Raw genomic sequence first — 20,421 nt, 5'->3', positions numbered from 1 at the left:
CACCCCATAACAAGGTACTTTTCTTGAAGTCAAATGTTATGATAACAGCAATGTTAGCATTTAAATTGAATACTGAGCATCCAAAAAACAAGGGGACATTATAAAAAGGAAATATCTGGTCTTTATGACTTTTATCTCTAAACCTAAACCCCTGAAGTTATATTATACATAATATATTGTTGATCTGTATTCATTAGGTAATACCTTGTAAATAAATGTATTTTTTAAATGTAGGCAATAAATATCTGAATCTGATCTCTTGCAATATCCTGTACAGTAGTTATAAAATTAAAGAAGGTACAAGCAGCACAGCAGAAGGAGCCAATCAGTTTTTCTACATTGCCTATTTACTAACAAGGGACGTGCTGATAAGAGAAAGCTAAAATTGACAAAGATTGAATGAGAAACTCAGTCTGCTGCTAATCATAGGCTGGAGATGGGAAAAATTGAAAAGATTTTCAAGTTTTTTTTGTCAACTGAAGCAAATAAAAACATTCATATTTTGTTTCATTTTAAAATATTTTGCTTTCATAAAACTACCATAAATACCAGAACTGATGTTGATAATGGCCTATGTGGACACTTACATAGAAGGGGAGAGGGTGGTGTAGCACAAGGAGACAGTAGGGAAGTGCTGATTGAGGCCTGTAAAGTCTGTAGAGATGTAGCTCTTGGGCTTTATCCAATTTCCCTAAACATTAACGTTTATTGGGACAAAAACTCCTGGGAACAATGGCAACTGTCTTGAATGTATTCCATTTGTGGATAATCTTTCTCACTGTAAAATATTGGACTTCATATTGTTTACAAATGGACTTAAAAAAAAAAGACTGATGGGCATTAACAATTGCTTCTCTATGATCATTGCTGATGTCTTTCCTTCTTGGCATTGTATTGGCACCCGCCTGAATGCATCAGCAAACTGCAAACAACGTCTGCTTTTATGGAGATGGTCATACTAGCTAATAAGCAACTAACCTAGTGACCTATTTAGCAGCACCTGGCTAATACTTACCCTCTTAATTCCTATTTAGCGATAATTTTTACACACTATTTCTACATTTTGATGTAGTCTTTCCTAAATAAATGACACGGTGTAAATTATGTATTTACCTAATTTTAGGAACTGCTAAGTACCAGATGATTCTTTTTTTTTATGTCCTGATACATAAAGCCTTGACAGGGAGCATTCTGACAGTGAGCTATCAGTGTTCAGCCACTCCTATTGTCCACTCAGAAGGTTGCATACAAAGATGTGACCCCACTATATTGTATTCTTTAATATTATTTTCCTGGATGTACTGAGCAGGAAAACGTTCACGTTTAATTGCCTATTTTGTCTAAAGCTGCCTTTTAACAACACCTCATATGACTACAGACAGTGACTTGTCTATATTTGGGCTTCTTTCCATATTTTAATAGCAGGAATGTATAGAATGTTGAGTTCTTCTCGGTAGTGTTTTCTCCAACGAAAACAGGAGCAAGCTGTCTTCATACAATGTTCCAGACCTACTGTAGACATCGCTTGAAATCTCCTATTTATATGACATTCAGGAGAGATTTAAGACAAGTGGATGTTAACAACCCCAAATATTTGTTCTCAAAAATAGACAAATGGTCTATCTCAATGACAATTTTTTTCTGTTATACAACATATGTTCCAGGAGCAACGATTACTGGTCAAACCATGGATCTTAAGGCTAGTATCTAAAACACTAGGCTATATATTTCCGGTGTTTTTTAAAACAATATAATAAATTAAAAATAAATTGTAGTTAATATTAACATTAAAGTAAAGCTTGTTCTGGGAGAAATTAGGAAAGTCCCATTGCTGATCATTATCTAAAAGTATAGCTTTCTTAACTACTTTTGTTTGGTGCATCATTGATCAGCAACAAGCATACATTTTAGAAATTCAGGACAGTGGCATTAGAAAGACAGAACTGCATCCAGTAATTAGAATATTGGTCAACCTACTCACATTTTCAGATTTGTACATTAGATACTGGTTTCTCTTTATCAATATCATTTTTTCTGAGTATCAGATAAAGCCACCAAACACACATCTTAAAGTAGTGCTAGATTTCAAATACATCAAAGGCCAATTCTGGGGTATAGTAGTTAGAATTTACCATCATTTTTAGTAATGGTAAAAATATGTTCATGGCATCCTGACATTTGATCCTTACTCCAAGTAATAAATTACATTTTCTGTAAGATGGTCTGCAGCAGGTCATATATATATATATATATATATATATATATATATATATATATATATATCTCAAGTAAAGCACCAGTATGTGTATTGTAGTTACAGCATTTCACCAAGCTATACTTATTTTAGATTGCACTCTGAAGTTGAAGTAACTAAGTTTGGCAACCACTCCACACACACTGCCTAAGAACATGTTTGAGCACAGCCCTGTACTGCAGAAGGAAATGGATTAATATTATATTTAGTCCAAGTATCATGGGAATACTAATGCTATTTTTTTCTGTAATAAACTGGCAGTAATCACAATTGATACCTGCTTATATGCCCATTTTTCTTACAAGGAACCCTGCTGTCTACCTCACTGTAATGGCTTTGGGTCTAAATGTCCAGTTTGTTTAACAAAACAAAAAGAAATTGTATCCAGGTCAGCTATATATATATATATATATATATATATATATATATATATATATATAATTAATATAGATCTCTATCAGGTTTTTATATTTAAATATTGACAAATGCCTACTTCCAAAAACCATTTTTGTGTACAAAAGCATTACAAGTATCTCAACCGAAGGTGAAACATTATAAATGTATTGAGATTTCTAGGAATACAGTTGGGAATCTAGTTGCAAGACCAGGTGGTGGGAGTAATTATTTTTATTAATTATATTATTATTATTAAACAAGATTTATATAGCTCCAACATGTTTCATCGTGCTGTACATTAAATAGTTATGGAACAAATGTTAGTAACAAATGACAGGCAGATACAGACAGTGAAAAAGGAGGAGGAGAGGACCCTGCCCTGAAGAGCTTACAATCTAAGAGGTAGGTAAAGCAGCACACACTAGGAGAGGTTAAGGCTATCTGCAAACTCTATTGTGTTGTCATGGTGCCAAGGAGAAACATATTTTTTTTTGCTTAAAACAAAATTTGAGTCCTAAGTCTTGCACAGATGCAAAGGCTTTTCCTGTTCTGAAATAGCTTCCTCCAATTTCATAGTATAGCATGTGAACATTGATGCTTTATACCACCTTCTCATGCCCACTGTTTTAAAATAGTATTCTGGGCAGGTTTAACAAATTATTACATCACTATATTCATTACTACATTATTAGTGTACACTGGAAGGCGCATGAAATAAATCATATTTTTATGTTGTCCTCTAAGGTATAATCATCTACATTCCATTACCTGTATTTTTGGTGTTCGATTTTTTCTGAAATGTTCACTTTCTTCTGCTTGGTTCACAGTCATAGATGAGTCTTTCTCAATCGTTTTACCCCAAATAAACCCTTAAAAAATGTTTGGTCTTGCAGAATACCTGATAAAGTAAATTATTAGGAAAATAGGGGCATGTGCCCCTGACAAGTAGCATTAGACCTGCATCTATGCAGACACAAAGAGGAAATCCAGTCACAGCTCAAGTAACTCTTCACAACTTCGAGAAATCATAAGGTTCCACAAAACCCTATTTGGGAATGGTTGATGTAGATTGCCCAATAACCCCAGTTCAGAGGGAGATATCACCTGGCAAGAAGCCATGTAAACAATGGGTGAATTACCAGTATACAGCACAAAGAGACCGTCAGCACTCCTGTGGACAAGATTTATTTATTTTACCTATCCACCCCACTTTTTAATTGTCCAGTCACAGGCAGAGACGGACAAGACCTCTATGTAATGGATATACCAGTAGTAATAACAAATCAAGTCCTATGTCCTGCCAGACAGAGCTGGGCTGACTTAATAAAACTTTTCAAGACTGGAGAAGATAGACTATCATGTGTGAACCTGGGTTATCCATCAATCTTTGAATGGACTTCTTAAAATCATTTGCTCTCATTTGCCAAATGTTTTCGATCCTAGACCAGATCTATCTGAAATAATTGTAGCAATATTTCCATTAGTATTAAGCTAAACATAGATGAAAAACATTTATTTTTGTTGCCCGGTACAGTACTTAGTAAAAAGGGTGAGTGTCCCCAAACCACACAAGACTATTGTACAGAGCCAAGCCCCTTGGGTTAGAATATTAAACAGAAGGGAAAGAACATCAGGGGATTTATTATGGCTTAAAATTTTATATGTGATTGTACAAGGTATATACAATAGTAGAACAAAAATGAATTATTTAAATATAGACAGAGACCATGCCCCTGATTCATCAAGCAAAATCGGATTATCGGTCGCGCATTCGTATTAGCGATCCGGAATCGTGCGCGATCGCGCTATTCAACAACCGGAAAAGCTCGCGCACGGAGCCGCGCTTATCCGACAGCTTTTTACTGGCGAGCTGAAATGTAATTGCCTTAATTGGCAGATTCGCGACCCCTATTGCGCATGGCAGGAATCCGGCCGGCAGATTCAGGATGCGAGTGTACGCGCGCACTTGAGTCCCGGACCGCGGTAATCCGCGATCGCTGGTCACGCGTATTATCGCGCTTCCAGCGATCGCGGATTTCAATGATGAATCAGGGGCCATGTGCAGAACCCGCAATAATTTAGAGGGTAACAAGGCCTATACTAAAAAAAATACAACTGACTTGATCTTAAAGAGTATTAAAATATACTGGCTAAACTGGATCTGAGTCCCAATGCGTTTCGCTGGTATATTCTCCTTAGGGGAATAATGGGAAACCAGTGACAATACTATTCAGCTGTAAAGGATGACTTGCCGACGATAAGGCAAAAAAGAAACAGTGTTTATTTACATTGAAGAGCCTTGCAAAAGAGTATTTATTACCCCAGGAAGAAGTAAAAAGTTGGCTGACCAACAGCTACCAATTCAGGTCTCATAGGTGGCTGAGTTGGTCTTATGAAATCATGAGCTAAAAAGCATCAGAGTCTTTTCTAATGGTCTCAAATCTGTGTATAGCTTCCAGGGATTTATACAAAGTTGAAGACAGTTGATCCAATGTGAGCGAGAAAGGAAGACAACCGTCCAAATGGCAGCATGATGTGTGTTTTTGCCTCGTACATTTTCGGCCAGTGGGTTAAGTTATGGCTTGGGCGAGAGCATGGCATGCTGTATAGCCGAAAGCTGCGTACACACCTGCAATTTTTCTCGTTGGAAAGGATCTTTCACGAAAGAAAAGACTGCACGATGCATGAACGATGCTGTACATACAGCACCGTTCATGCTCTATGGAGAGGGGAAGGGGAGAGCGACGGAGCGGCACCCTGCTGCGCGCTCTCCCCTCCCCTTTCATTAGGATCGGTCGTCGTCCATCGTCCATGGATCCGCCAGGACGGTCGTCGGACGGTGGACGACGACCGTCTGTACACACGGCAGATTTTCGCCCGATAATTGGCCAATACCGATTATCGGGCGAGAAAAATTTGCCGTGTGTACGCAGCTTTAGGTTCAGTTTATGCTCCAAGTTTGGCCTCAGGGATAGAGAATATCTATATGGAAATTACTTTACTCTAGATTTAGGTTATGGAGAATATCCAACAAGGGGAAATATGTTCTATAAACAAAGCTTCTAACATGGATATCTAGCAAAAAGTTAAACTTTATTTTTAGCAGATATAAAACCCCCTGGACTGAAATAGCTTTTAGATACACTATACTGTAAAAATATTATTCTAGTCCACATTTATATACTACACATTTAATATACTGCTGGGTGTTGAGCCTTTTCAAAATCTCTGCAATGTGCAGAGCCTCAGATTAGGCTCATTATAACCAGGCACTTGTCTTTAGGATCTGTGCGGACATTAAAAGCATTATTATTATTATTATTATTATTATTATTAATAAACAGGATTTATATAGCGCCAACATATTACGCAGCGCTGTACATTAAAAGCATGAAAAGTCTCAGAGGTCAAGGATACATGACAGTACACAGACCTTCAAGACTGTCATTATTATTTATGTATAGTTATGGGCAATTGGCCAGAATAATTAGTACTTTGATTTATTTAACTGGGTTCCAGTTCTATTTCTAAACAATAATAGGAAAGTTATTAGTAAAAAAACAACATGCTAACTAGTGAAAATGTGTAACTTTTTTACATTTACATATTAATACTGTTTCATTAGCAAGTTAAAACAGTAAATATTTTCTAGTAGATATTAAAAATTAAACTGATTTAAAATTTCTACAAAAAAATCAGAATTACCTTATAGCAACCAGTTGAATCCCTTAATAGACCTTTACCATTGTCAATTTTTGCTTGTCATTTTACAGTGCAGATTTAAATTTGGGTAATTCATTTTATTCTGTCTACTAATATTTCTCAATAAATTATTCATCAGACTCAAGGTGATTAAGGTGGAAGCTTTAGCTGCCTAGGTTCATGTTATGTTAGCACTGAAAAGGAACACTTACAAAATATTTGATAACATAAACTATATAAAATAGCACACATTTTATTCAATAGCAACTTCAAAATCGAGTGTGTTTTATAAAAATGAATTAAAAATACACTTGCATGTTAAACTGTAAATGCAAACAACAGATGTGGGCTGGAGAGAATACATCTTTGCTAGCCACCATTGAAAACATTTTACAATTTTTTGAATGAAAATGTAAAATTAAACTTAGCATCATTGTTTTTTTGGTGTGATGCAGAAACCCCTTGGAATATGCGGTAATCAATTACATGAATCACTCAACAGTAAATTCATTGCACTCAAGGGAGGTTTGCATTGGGCCTCATCACTTTTAAAGATTAATCCTCCTCTCACTGTTTAGTAACAGCAGTCAACAAATCTCCTGGACATTTTTAAACAGTGTAGACCTAATGGTTGGTGAATGTGAGCTGTGAAAATGTTAAAACAAGTTTTAAACCATAACTGTATATTTTTATCATTATATGTTTAATGAAATTTTGTATTATCAGCTAACATATTCCAATTGATAAAGACTTTTTTTGCTGCAATAATTATACATCAAAAATCTTAAACAATGCCAGCAAAAGTCAAATCTACAATGTGTACATACATTTTTGTTAATAGCATGCTCCCTGAATTGGGCTATATATAATTATCTATCAAAATGTTTTGCGACACAGACTACCCAATATTTTCCCCTATTTAACATTTGTTCACAAGAAGAACAGTGTCCCTAGCTATAGAAAGCAATAACCACTTTTTAGGTAGACTGGGAAATGTTAAGAGCCCATTGGTGCCCTTCTTTTTGGTATCCCTCATATTGTTTATGGTCATCATGACAGTAATTCCAGAGAAGTCTTACTTATTACAAAAAAATGTAACTATTTTTATTTTTTGCAATATAAATAACTAAATGTTCTGTTGGATTCCCTGCATGCATTTCAGTAATCTGTGTCTACCAGTCAGGATGATGGTGACTTACTTTATCAGGAGAAATGCCAGTTCTGAGTTCTGAAGACAACTTCACCCTAGCTGTCTCCTGCTGGGTGAACAGTCCTTTCATCAAAGTGGCGGAAAAGGCATTTGCTTGAAAGAAAGACCCCAACAATAAAAATTAATTTTTTAAACTCTGAATTTAAAATGATGGTAAGCAGCTTAGTTCTCTGATCTATATAAAGGTAAACATTTTTTATAAAAAAGTGAATTTTTTTTTGGCAGTCATTCTTGTTATATGCTGTTTGCCTTTTAAACACAAATAAAAGCAATCAGAAATCAGGAGGCAGTGTTTGAGAAGAAAAGAATGTTTGACCTGACCTGTTTGACTTGTACGCAGTTCAAAAAAAACTTAATAGGACATGCTACATCCAAAAAAAGCAGCACAAAACAAAGCAGGTCAAATGTACTGCTATGTCTATGGCGCAAATAAAAACAATGTAAGTTTTCTGACATATAACATTCAATACAATGCAGGAAAACAACATTCATTGACATAAGCCTTAAGGTACCCCTGTCATGGTGTTTTTCAGGATGCACTGAAGCACTTAATTTCCAGTATTTGTGAGATGCTCCACTGACAGTCGCCACTGTAGTGTTAATGGATTGTATCATAAAAAATTATTTCTGTTCTGTTACATTATACAGTTACTATGAAAATCAACAGAAGGGACACTTTTTACTATTTTGGGGGTGGGATTAAATTCTGTTATCACTAAGTCTTTAAATCCCTGCAAAGAAAATAGGAAGTAGGAATGATGATACAAGCTGTATGATTAAGGAAAGAAAAGAGGACTAGGTATTGTGGGTTTTGTGGAACTTTTCTTGGATATAATTCAGTTTTTGGTACAGTTTACACTTTTTTAATTAGGTTCTAGTTGTGATAAAGAGTATTTGAACTCCTAAAAAAGATGGGTTCAGAACGAGGGTTTTTTTTGGCGTGACACAATTTTTATTCAATGTTGCATCAAATCTCAAATGTCGTAATAGATACGAGGGGGTGCTGAGAAGTTCCTGGCTTTGCCCCCTTCCAGATGAAATAGAAAAATAAGTGTGGGGGCGTATGACAGTCTAGTATCTTAGTATGTAACTGTGTAATAATCAGGTCTTTGCGAATCCTAAAACATTTTTTTTTCTTTTAGTGAGAAGCTGTAATGGCAGAAGCAAAAGCAAGTTTCACGTCAATGGAGTTACGGGCCGTTATGGAGTTTTTGTTTCTCCAGGGAAAGTCAGCAAAGGACATTCACACTGAGATGTCACAAACACTGGGGGAGAAGTGTCCTTCCTAGAGAAATGTCCAAACCTGGCCATTTCACAGTTGAAGATGAGCCCCGCAGTGGGCGCCCCCCAACCTCAACTGACCCGGCAACCTGCGATGCTGTCCATGAGCTAATTATTGAGGACCAGCAAATATCCACAAAAAAAGATAGCCCAGATACTTGACATCTCATGGGAGCGTGTTGGGTTTGTTATCACCACCATCCTAGACATGCGCAAGCTTTCAGTGAAGTAAGTGCCGAAATGTTTGAACAGTAATCAGCTAGGTTAGTTACTGAGGATGAAACCTGGCTCCACATCTATGATCCTGAAACCAAGGAACAGTCAAAGGAATGGCGCCACAGCGGTTCCCCACGGCCGAAGAAGTTCCGAACCCAGAAATCGGCCAAAAAAGTCATGGCGTCCGTTTTATGGGACAAAGACAGTATTCTGTTGGTGGACTACCTACCTCAGGGCTCTAGTATCACCGGACAGTATTATGCTAACCTCCTGGACCTGCTGAAGGAGGCAATTAGGACGAAATGCCGTGGAAGAATGTCCAAAGGGATCCCTTTTTTGCAGAACAATTCACCTGTGCACACGTCCAACGTAGTGGCTGCCAAATTGAACACCTAGGGTTTCCAGTTGGTCCACAATCCCCCCTACTCACCTGACCTGGCCCCTTCGGACTATTATCTGTTCCCCATTCTGAAGAAACTCCTGAAGGGGCAACGTTTTGAGGACATTTCTGACGTGAAAGATGCTGCTGAGAGTTGGTTTGTGGCCCAACCAAAGGACTTTTATTTGAACGGTCTAGAAAAGCTGCAACTACGCTGTACCAAGTGCATCAGTCTCAGGAGGGAATATGTTGAACAGATGTGTTATTTCATAACTCTGGCTCTCTTCTTTCTGGGCAAAGCCAGAACTTCTCAGCACCCTCTTTGTAGAGTGCTCAAAGTCACGTTCATACATTCAACATCATGGAGTAGAAGAGGCTCCCTAACTTTTACTGATCTGGTTCGGTGAGGCCAGGATTAAATGCAGCACCAGCATCAGTGTGCTCAAAGATAGCAGTAGCATGCTCTCCTTTCTCTAGGACAAACTTTGCATGACCCAGGTAGCAGGATGCTTGGAACACCAGTTACCAATACTTACCCATGCCTCCTCTCTACCTTCTCCAATCCCCACTCTTCCATTTCCCCCATTCCACTTCCCCTCAACCAATTCAAAATACAACTTTTCTGAAGAAATGGTCATAATGACCACTTTATTGACAAATTTAAATATCAACATTTACAATTTGCATATTGAAGACTTAAGATAGAAAACCCAAATGACATTAACCATAAACAATCATCAATATTAGTAACCGTACAATAACAATAGTATTTTACTTCCTTTAAAATTATGAACCTTTACATTCAAAACATTTATGACCATATTAAACTTTCCCCGATTGCAAGCCCTTGGATACACTGCTCACCACAACATACCATCTGAAGGAGTTTCCCAAACTGAATTTTGTTCTGTATACAAGGTTCATTGGCAAAATAACCACAGACCTATGAAAGAATTCTCAAATGAGCTTTACTAAAGTCTCTGAAACATGGATGAACATGTATCTCACTATCCTCCGAAGAAGCTGATTGGCCAAACACGTCAGAATCTGGGATTCCTGTTCCATGAAATTAAATGTATGAACTGGACTTTGAACTTTGGGCATTCTAAACCCATCTCTAATAGGAGCTCAAGTACTCTTTATCTTTACATTCTCAGCGAATGGCTTTATGATATGCCTTTTCTTCCAATAGGAGGAACACTTGTTTCTGGATTCTAGCCATACACTTTAAGTTCTAGCTGTGCTTTAAGTAGGCCCAATATCCATTTACATACATTTACCAAAACCTTCTTTAAAGCGTACCTAAACTCAGAAATTTCACTTTACATAAAATGGTAGCCAATCCTTATGCTTAGTAAAAATTCAGTTTTTACTAAGCACTAAGTGCAACACTTTAAAAAAAAAAGTGCAGAATTTCCCCCCTAATTCTCGGGCATGTGCAGAAGGAGCCTTTTTGTAGAATGCATGCACAGTGAGATCGGCGAGTTTTTTTCCCAACCTACCCATCTGATCTCGGGCCTGGGTCTGGTGACAGGAAGAAGAACAGGAGAAGAAGAAGAAGAGGCAAAAGTGGCGGTGCCTGGTGTGCCGGCTTGCGGACAGAGGCTGGGACGACGCAGGACCCAACGGAAGAGACTTCCAGATGGATTGGACTAGCCTGTGGGATTGAAGGTAAGTGTATTTTTTTAGGCACTTTTGGGTTTAGTTGCTCTTTAAGGCATATGCATTTGGTATAGTTTTTAATAAATGAGTAATTTTTTTAAGAGCAAGTCAAGGCTTCACTTCTGTTGATGTCCATTTACTTGCATGTCTTACCTGCATAGCATTTAAACAATAAACCTTCAGTCCGATAGAGAACTATACAGAATTATAGTTTGGGGTTTTCATTTTGCATCTCAGGACTAGGCAAGGACTGAGATCTGCAGTTTCTTGTATTTTGGGTATACAGAGCCTTTCCCTTGCTTTAGTAAGGATTACATTGTTCATTTAGTTCAAATTTCTCTGTTTTACCACTGCACAAACTCTCCTTATGGCCATTTGACCTAGCACTTGCTTTCATTGACCAATTAGATTTCTACATTGTTAAAAAAAAAGAAAAGAAAAGGTAGAAAATCTCTAGAAGGTATAATAGTTATTTACCCAATTTATAACAACATAGCAACTCAGGAGTCTAGTGGTATAAAAAACATGTATGGAACCTTAAGAAGATTAATTCACATTTTGTTCCGGGACTCAAGGGGTTTTAGTTATGTCTCTACTGAAGGACCACCAATGGAGTCCTTCCACATCTGAAAGATGAAGAAACTCAAGTAAATTTAAAACTGCTGTGACCTACATGAAGTGATGACCATTCACACACCAGAGTACTTTTTGAAGAAAATAGAACAATTGCAGCCAATTTTACCTCCCAGTGGTAAGCATAGGAAGACAAATGAAGGAATACATTACATTTAAAAAGGCATGGAAATTCAGTAGATTGTTAGTATATCGCTGTGTCTACTTTTCATAAATAGAATTGGAAATATGTTGAATAATAAAACAATGCCGGTAGTACAAGAATGTTGCATTAGAAGTGGAATGGATCTTAAACGTGTCAGTTCAGTTTCTAGACCAGATACAGAACAATTTAATTTGTTTATTTTTTAGATACATGGAATTATATTATGCTATTCTTAAACAGTTTATAATAGTTTGCTCGATATTAACTAAAGCATTCACACCAAGAGAAGAAACAGGCATTCCATAACATGTAGTGATTACCCTCCAGTCTAAACTTTGTTAAGAAGCCATGTTGAGGAGAAAAAATTTCAGGAAATTTTAAGAAATTTGTGGAAACAAAAGATATTAGTATAGGGGGAGAAGGTGGGGGGGGGGGGTCACGGTGGCTCAGTGTGTAGCCCATTCACTTTGAAGTAACTTAGCTAGAACAATATCTATAAGGAGTTTTATTGACCTCTCCGTGTTTAAAAAAGCAGAGAGACTACCCATTTAGGTTAAGGTAGAATACATCTACACTTTTATCAAAAGCTTATGGAAGCAGTGGCTCTTTTTTTTCAGGACAGAAAAATACACAAATAATTGAAGACCTGTAAGCTGAAGGGCAAAACGTCATGCCAACTTACTCTTTCTGAGTTAGTAAGGCTGCAAATCTGGTGAATTTAACAATTATGGTGACTACGGTATTTAAGTTAAGCCCTTAAACCAGAAACTGGCTCCTTCCATGTGGAATATATTAAGATTTTTCTTACCTTAAAGAAAACTCTAATTTTGTGCTGCTGTTTATTTTTTAAGATAAGCATAGTGAGTGAAGTAAGCCAATTGTCAGACTTCAAGTGTCACATCAAAAGCTACAAATCTGTTACATATACATCTTCCATAGGTAAGTGAAAATTAAGATTTTTCTACAACCCCACTATCTGTCTTGGGGGCAGAGTCCAAAGCCTCTGTTTAGGTCTGTTTAAGGCAGGTCTGTTTAAGGCAGATGGTGCGTCAGTGTAGAGAAAACAGGGAGGATGCTCTCACACCTTAGCAGGGGCGGACATATGGTGTGCCGCTGCACCAGATCACCTCAGGAAAAGTGACCCCAAGTCAATTGTGCACAGGGGCCCAGTGTTGACTATGTCTGCCATGGAAGCTCAGCTCCTACAACCATTAGGTGGATGGCTGTGAAGTCAGACAAGGACTCCAAGAAGCAGAAAGTGTAATCATCCTGCTTGTCCCTAGTGTTGTACATGGTCCTCATATTCTGCAGGCATGCTGTACATTACAGTGCAAGCAACTTTTTATATTCCCTATTTACTGGAATAAGAGCAAACCTTTTCCCCATGTTAACACTGAGCTCTTGGCAAATCAAAAATTTGTTTTGTTACTCCCTCCACCCGTGCTGAGCTGGTCTCTAAAACAGTTTTTACTACCCTCTGTAATCAATTCATCCACTAATAAAATCACAAAAAAATTTAAAACCTCAGCTCCCTAATATTGTGCCTGTGCTTGTGCATTTGTTAGCACAGGAAGCACAGCGTTGTTAGCAAAGGAAGCACAACCCTGTAGTATCATGACTTGCTGAACTACTTTGTGACTCCATTTTGTTTAGCAGTAGTCTTCATAAAACCAACACTGTGACTGTAGAATAGTAAAATCCAGCAAAGGCAGGAAATTATTCAACTCAAAAAACTGTTATCACACACCGTATCTGCATATTTGCACTGCAGACTACCCTAGGAAACACCTACACATGAAACTGAGACTAAACAAGTGACTGGACAGAAATAAATCATCTGAAATAAAAGGCTCAGGACAGCAGGGATAATGAAGAATGGGCAAAATAACCCTTATAGATTATTAGATGCTTCAGCTTCTAATGTTTGTTGTATTGAAGTAAAATCTACAAGTGTGCAAAAAAAGAAAAGTAAGATTGGAGTTCAGTTGTAAGTAGGGAAATACTAGAACTTCATCTTTCTCTGCTGCAGATTCTTCTCATTTCCTGTCTGGTAAAACGATGTCCAGGAAGTGAGGAGAAATCTTTTTAACAGGATACCAGTAAAATCAGATGCGGTTGAAACCTTTTGCCATTCTTTCAAAAACGAAAAAATTTTGAATACATATACATTTTAATATACTGGTATGGGATTTTTGCTTCATTGGTTTGTTGGATTTTAGGCAATGGAGTCAGCATCTCATCTAAAAAACTGCTGCAGTAAAATCAATTAGTAAGTTATATATTAAAGGTGTTTTCTTTTCAGGCCATTTGAGTTGACCTATTGACCCACAATGAGTTAAAAACAAAAGAACACAGTCACTATGTTGCTCTATGTACCAGGATGCGAAGTATGTTATTAGAATGAGATATGGCTGCACCCTGAAGATGGTACCCTGAAGATGGTATGGAACCCTTATGGTAATATATGGTTTGTAAAAAATTACACAACTATACAAAAATACATATTACATTAACTATTTATACAAAACTAATCACATTCCTATATTTATCGTGTATGCAAATATAATATTTTCTCTTTATGAAAAATCATAAAGTTTATATTAAATATAAATTTGTAGTAAAATCCAATGCAACAAAAAAAGATTTACAAAAGGCTGCTTTAAATATCTAACTTATCCTAACCAACCATTGAGCTTAAATTGTCAGAATATGTCCTGTGGACTGCCACTTGGCCTTGAATCATGCAATAGCTGCTGCTATTGCTGTAAATATTTTCCTTTTTCCTAGGAAATGTTTTTACCATGTATGTAATAACTCACAAGGCATCACATTCATTGTTGTCCTTTGTTAAACTTACTTCTGTAATGATCCGGGATTATGCAACCAATAAAATGTGCGCTTCATTGTATGCTGTAGCTGTCTGCTCAGTAGGTCTGGGAAGCCTAATACCATACATTTAGAAGCTTCCAGGAGGCATACCGTACAAAGCTTTGTAATATGGCCACTTCTGGTGAAAGCTCCAGAAAACAATGCTAGCCAAATGCCATGCCAGATGGCTGCTGTATTCGGGTCAATTCTGCTGGGTAAAGGCAAGTGCAGTACCTGTTGCAAATATCCATGAATTCTAGGTATATAAATGTGCCAGAAATGAGGTGTGCAGTTTTTAAAATAAATGCATTTGTGTTTCAGTTGAAAACACGATGCGATAACATTTGGTGCAGATTTGTGTCCTAATTATGTTGCCAGCACCCGCACACGAGAGCAGACAGGTTTAAGGCACATCAAAGGAACAGACAAACATTTGTAGCATCAATCCCAGTTCATCCTGATATAGATAAGCTAATTATACTTGGTAATAAACAGAAATTCTCCATTAGACTTCTAGAATCTGTGTACCCTATAAATCATTGTACATCACATATGCACAGCAGTTGAAATTTGCTTATATAAAAAAAAAAAAAACAATGCAGAACATAACAACATAGCATTCACACAAATGTGTTGTCTAGGTTAACATCGGATACCAGTTAACTTAAATCATTACGACACAGCATTGCATCACGCAGCACAAGACTATGAATTCGTGCAGCAGTGACACTTCAGTGGATTTTGTATTGTAAACCTGACATTACGAAGGTCAAAGATCATGCTGAAACAATTTACAGGTATGACAACTGTTCCCCGGTTGAGAGTATACAAACCAGATTTCTAAGCAGAAGAAAACTGGGTCAGACAAAAGCTCAACTAATATTTCAAGATTCCGGCAATGCAGTCGTTATAATTCACTGAATCACTGTGTGGATTAAACATCAGGTTCCTTTAATTGCCTTAACTCCGGCTTTTCCGTTCTGCTGGGCTTTAATACTTAAGCCGCTGTCGAGAACACCATGGTTTATAATGCATATTGTTTTGGTTAGGATGTACTATAAAACTCCCTGCACCATACACTGATATTCCCCCATATTTATTACACATGCTCCCTTACTCTTCATATTACACATAAAAATCAGTTTTCTCAATATGTTTCTTGACCAATATTACCTATAGGATATGTGTTCCAGGCCCCTCTGTGTGCACAGGAGAACAATGGATGTGAATGGTGTGGACTTACCTAGGCTGACTCTTAAGGTCTACATGATCAAAGGTCTGCTTGTGTGTATGACATCCACTTCTTCTATACATCCTCGTCAACCTGAGAAGCAGCTCTGTAAGTCCAGTAGGTCCCGCATTTTCTCTATCTTCTGCCAAACTTCACCATGGTAGTTAAAAATCAACAAATTAATATACAATAAAAACCATAGGTAACAGCGTCTTTTCCTTAAAGCGTCTTCAGATTGATCCAAAGAACCAATATCCCCTTTTCCATTTAGAGATTATAAACAGCAACAAGATCATGGTTTCCTAATTCAATAGACCTCTAGAGATAAAAGCATCTTCCACTAGCAAAACAGATCACAGTTTACCATACCCCTAGCATAGATGACAGTGGCATTGCACAGTGCCATAAGTGATTATTTCCCAGACTAATCAGAAAATGCCTCTGCCTCCTGTGAATGGTTACCTTTAGACGATGGCTGAGGATGCTGTTGTATGATGCTTGTATGTGTGTGTGTTATAAGGAGCAGAAGCAGCAGTCAGTGAACAGCATGCACCTCCCTCTATCCTCTCCCTCCCACCCTATCTCTCCCTCTGTCAGCCTCTGCCTAACACCTTGCACACACATACACGCACTCATTGCAGATGTATGATCACAATCCGTCGCCAGTTGGTACTCTGATGTTTGCACATTGTTATTGTGTGTCATAACGTTGAATTTTCACCTGTTTGACCTTATTCTTCATGGGCTTTGTTAACAGATAATTGCTGGAAACTGATATATTAATGCAGTTTATTCAGCCCATGTGAATTATTTGTAAGCTCATGATAAAAGAAAAGCAGCGTCTGAGCATGAAGGGTAATTACGAACTACTCTGAATGCAGTAAATGTTATTTCTCATATAACCAGACAGAAAAAATAGGGTTAATGTCACTTCACTATGGCATCAAGCTTCAGATTTAACTAGTAGGCTTTGGGACTGTCCTGTTGGTTAATGGTTACTATAGCGATGGTAGCTGATCATGCATTTACAATAAAATAAATTGTGGGCAAGCTACTAAAAGCTTTTAGAACCCTGCAGAAAATAAAAAGATTGATCAGGATTTTTATTTCTTTCAATGAAAAATGGTCCCTGGCATGTAAAGATTCTTTGCTGCTATTCGATTTTAAATATTTCAAGTTCTGCAAGTTATATGTCCTGAAAACGTCTTGATTTTGCAAGGGATGACAATACACAGGTCTTGCTGCATATCATAGTACAAAGCTGAGGTAAGTCTGAATTCAAAGAAAGCATTGTGATTTCCTATTGCCATAAACAGTTTGTTTTGTTTACATCGTACCTAATAATGTGGACAGGAAATATCCCTTCTGCAATAAACATACTTACCTGCCTGTTTGCAATTGTCTTCTTGTGATACATCAAGCTGCACAATTACAGTTCAATGTAAAATTCTGGCATGTGTAAGGTATCCCAGCAGCCCCAGGAGATGAATGAACTCCCACTCACATGCAAAAATGGCTAAATATCCAACTCTAGGAAGAGGATTGGGTAAAGATGGTGGTGCCCACACCAACTCCACCAATTGGTGGAGTCCAATTGAATAATTGCAATCAGACAGGTAAGGTTATTTAATTGCCAATGGGACATGGTTTGATCCAGTAAAGGACCTGCCTAATCAAATTTTTTTTAATTTTGAAGGTTTAGTTCTGCTTTAACCTAACATAATGAGAATCTGGAAATCAGATTCGGAGAGCAGCATAACAATAAATGATTCCTCGGTGTAGGATATACACTGCCATTTCTAGCCTATCCTTCTGAAATTATGTGAATGTCATGCTGATCCTCTAGCATAATAGGATACTTAATAATCTGAGTCAATGACCTGAATCAATTATCTATAAAGGGTCTTCTGCCTTTTCTCTGACTTTGCTCATCTACAGTCATCACAGTTAGTGACTTGGAATGTTGATTCCAATAGTTGAGTCATTAACAGCATTTTTTTTATTTTAGTATTACACCAACTTTGGAATCCCCTAATTTTCTCAAGTCACATTTACTTTATTCTATACATTCAAACAATCTATAAATTGCATAAATAAAAATATAATTGTAATTTTCAGCACATACACATTTGGAATTGTTTTTAAAAGGTTTATGCAAAAGAGTCTTGGTTAATTGAAAAAAAAAAAAAAACTGCTTCTGGTATAAATCTTAAGCAGACTTGCAAACTTTCGTTGTGGACAAATTCCAGACTCTTACGACAGAGCTTTTACATTTTTGAGAACTTACCCACCACCTCCTACCTCATATTTAACTTGGCTAATAGGGCTGTCAATCATATTGGTGGTCCAGTAGTAATAAAATGTGTGCAAAAAGCAGCAAGTGATATTACCCAGAAATGTTGACACTGTGCCTGTCAGAAGGATTAACCTGTGATTGGAAGGTTTAGGGGAGCTAATGTAAACACTTAGCTATAGATCTGTAGCAGTTTTGCTGTTTTCCCCATGATATAATCTTTAATAATTATTTTATTAAAGATATAATATTTATATCTTTAGATTGTTTACTGTTTAGTTGTATATTAGATACTTTTAGCTGATTGGCTGATTAATGAAAATACACTTATAAGCCAATCTACATAGTCTGTTACGTTGTATTGAGACTATCATTTTGAGTTTAAATAGACCTAAGGATTTTATACTTATATAAGTGGTACAATAAACACAATAGCAATGTGATACAACTAACAGGAACACAGTAAAATATTACAAACAACTATGACTTCCTTAAATCCAAATTAAATCAAAACTTTATGTAGCATAAAAAAATGTTTTTGAAGGAAACATATACTGAGAGAAATATAGCAACTGCCATTAATCTTTTCTGAGAACACTAATCATTTAATAGAGTTAGGGAACCCAAATCAGCATGAACTGATTTGTATATTTGTTCAGGTTCAGTACCTCAGAAAGCATTGAAGCCACTTGACTGACATGATAACCAAGCCATTATCATTTTTAGAATGAAAGGTCTTGGGCAAAAACCTCCTAATTTGTTCTGTTGAGGTAATATTCATGAATGCATTATATAGCACTGGCATCTTCCACAACACTTTAAAAATTCCATAGTCATGTCACTGTCACATAAAGGAGTTCACAAACTAATGTTCCAAATTTAGGGTCAATTCACCTACCAGTTTGTATTTAGGATGAAACCCATGCAAAAATAGCAAAAATACAAGCTCCCTGCAGATATTGTCCAGGCCATGATTTGAATCTATGACCCTAATACTACAAGGTCTGAGTGCTAACCACTAAATCACCACATCCACATAATACCTACCTTGGAGTAATACACACTCTTTAAATTGCTTCTTTAGCCTCCATTGTAAGTATTTTTCAGAGCAAAGTACTTTTTGATTTGTATCCTAATTTAAACATTTATTTTGACTGTTTTTGTAAAATATTTTCTTGCTGCAATTGACAATCATCAGTTTGCTGAATGCTCTACAGATAGCTCCCAACACACAAGGCCCACCAGACACCCAGAAACCAATTCCATCTCCTGCGTCTTGCGAATAGGAGCTGACAAATGCTTTTATCACCTGCTAGAGTTATACGTAAAGCAGAGGTCAATCTGGGCCCCTTGATTTCCCAGGAGGAGATCCAGGACCAGCCTGAGGACCAAGCCTATATATGTATCCTCCTTCAAATGTGCAATTTCTTTTAAGTCTCATGGGAATCTTGTTACATCTTTTGTTTACATTAAAGCCTGCAGATATTTTAGTGCACATCTGTTTTGTTAAATTAACGCTAGACAGTACAGTGCAATAAACCTCTTCAAGGTACAAAGGGAGTTAATTGGTTTGGTGAGACATGTACACCTTATCTAAAACTAAGTTTGTCTGAACTGGTATTTCAGTTTTTAACTATTAATGAACGTTGAAGTCACATGTAGATATTCTTTGAGAATCCATCGGCAAGATATTGGCACAAGAGTTCTCAGATCCATCGAACAACTGCAGAAACGCCTTGCCTAGCAATATATCTCTCTGTAAAATGTTAATCTTGCTTATTGTACTTGTACAACCATTGCTAAATGTAAAGAGGAGCTCAAAACTGGATGCTGTTCAATAAGTCTCAATCCGAGGGTAACCCCTGTGGTCTCCCTGCAAATAGGTAAGTTGATGTTCCCCAATATTCACTTGGCTTGGTTCTGTTTTTTCTGAAAGATGTGTTTTCTCATATCAAAGCCTCCAGCAAGAAAACAATAAGCATCGATGTGGTGGCATCACCAATTCCCATTTCATGTCTCCCCAAAACATCAGGAAAGGATCATACAAGGAAATGCTTTAATACGTTTAGCTGGATTTCAAGACAAAAAGTGCATTTGTATATTATTCAGTAGTATATACCGTAAATAAGACCGAAGCAAATATACAGAAAA

The 20,421-nt window shown here is 37.0% G+C and overlaps 1 protein-coding gene across 2 annotated transcripts in view; it reads right to left on the bottom strand.

Annotated features, from left to right (window-relative positions):
- Nucleotides 1-16,408, bottom strand: part of TRPC5 (transient receptor potential cation channel subfamily C member 5) — a 229,386-nt gene extending 212,978 nt beyond the window's left edge. Inside the window, exon 1 of one of the 2 annotated variants that reach the window (XM_072429911.1) lies at nucleotides 15,990-16,408. The gene's annotated coding sequence lies outside the window, so the exon portion shown is untranslated. Of the gene's footprint in view, nucleotides 1-7,551; nucleotides 7,645-15,989 lie in introns of those variants that run through there. The other variant, XM_072429912.1, reaches the window with a different exon arrangement.
- Between the last annotated feature and the right edge of the window lie 4,013 nt (nucleotides 16,409-20,421).

The sequence above is a fragment of the Pyxicephalus adspersus genome, chromosome Z (genome assembly GCF_032062135.1).
Source record: "Pyxicephalus adspersus chromosome Z, UCB_Pads_2.0, whole genome shotgun sequence".
NCBI lineage: Eukaryota > Metazoa > Chordata > Amphibia > Anura > Pyxicephalidae > Pyxicephalus > Pyxicephalus adspersus.
This window is presented reverse-complemented; position numbering and strand designations above follow the sequence as displayed.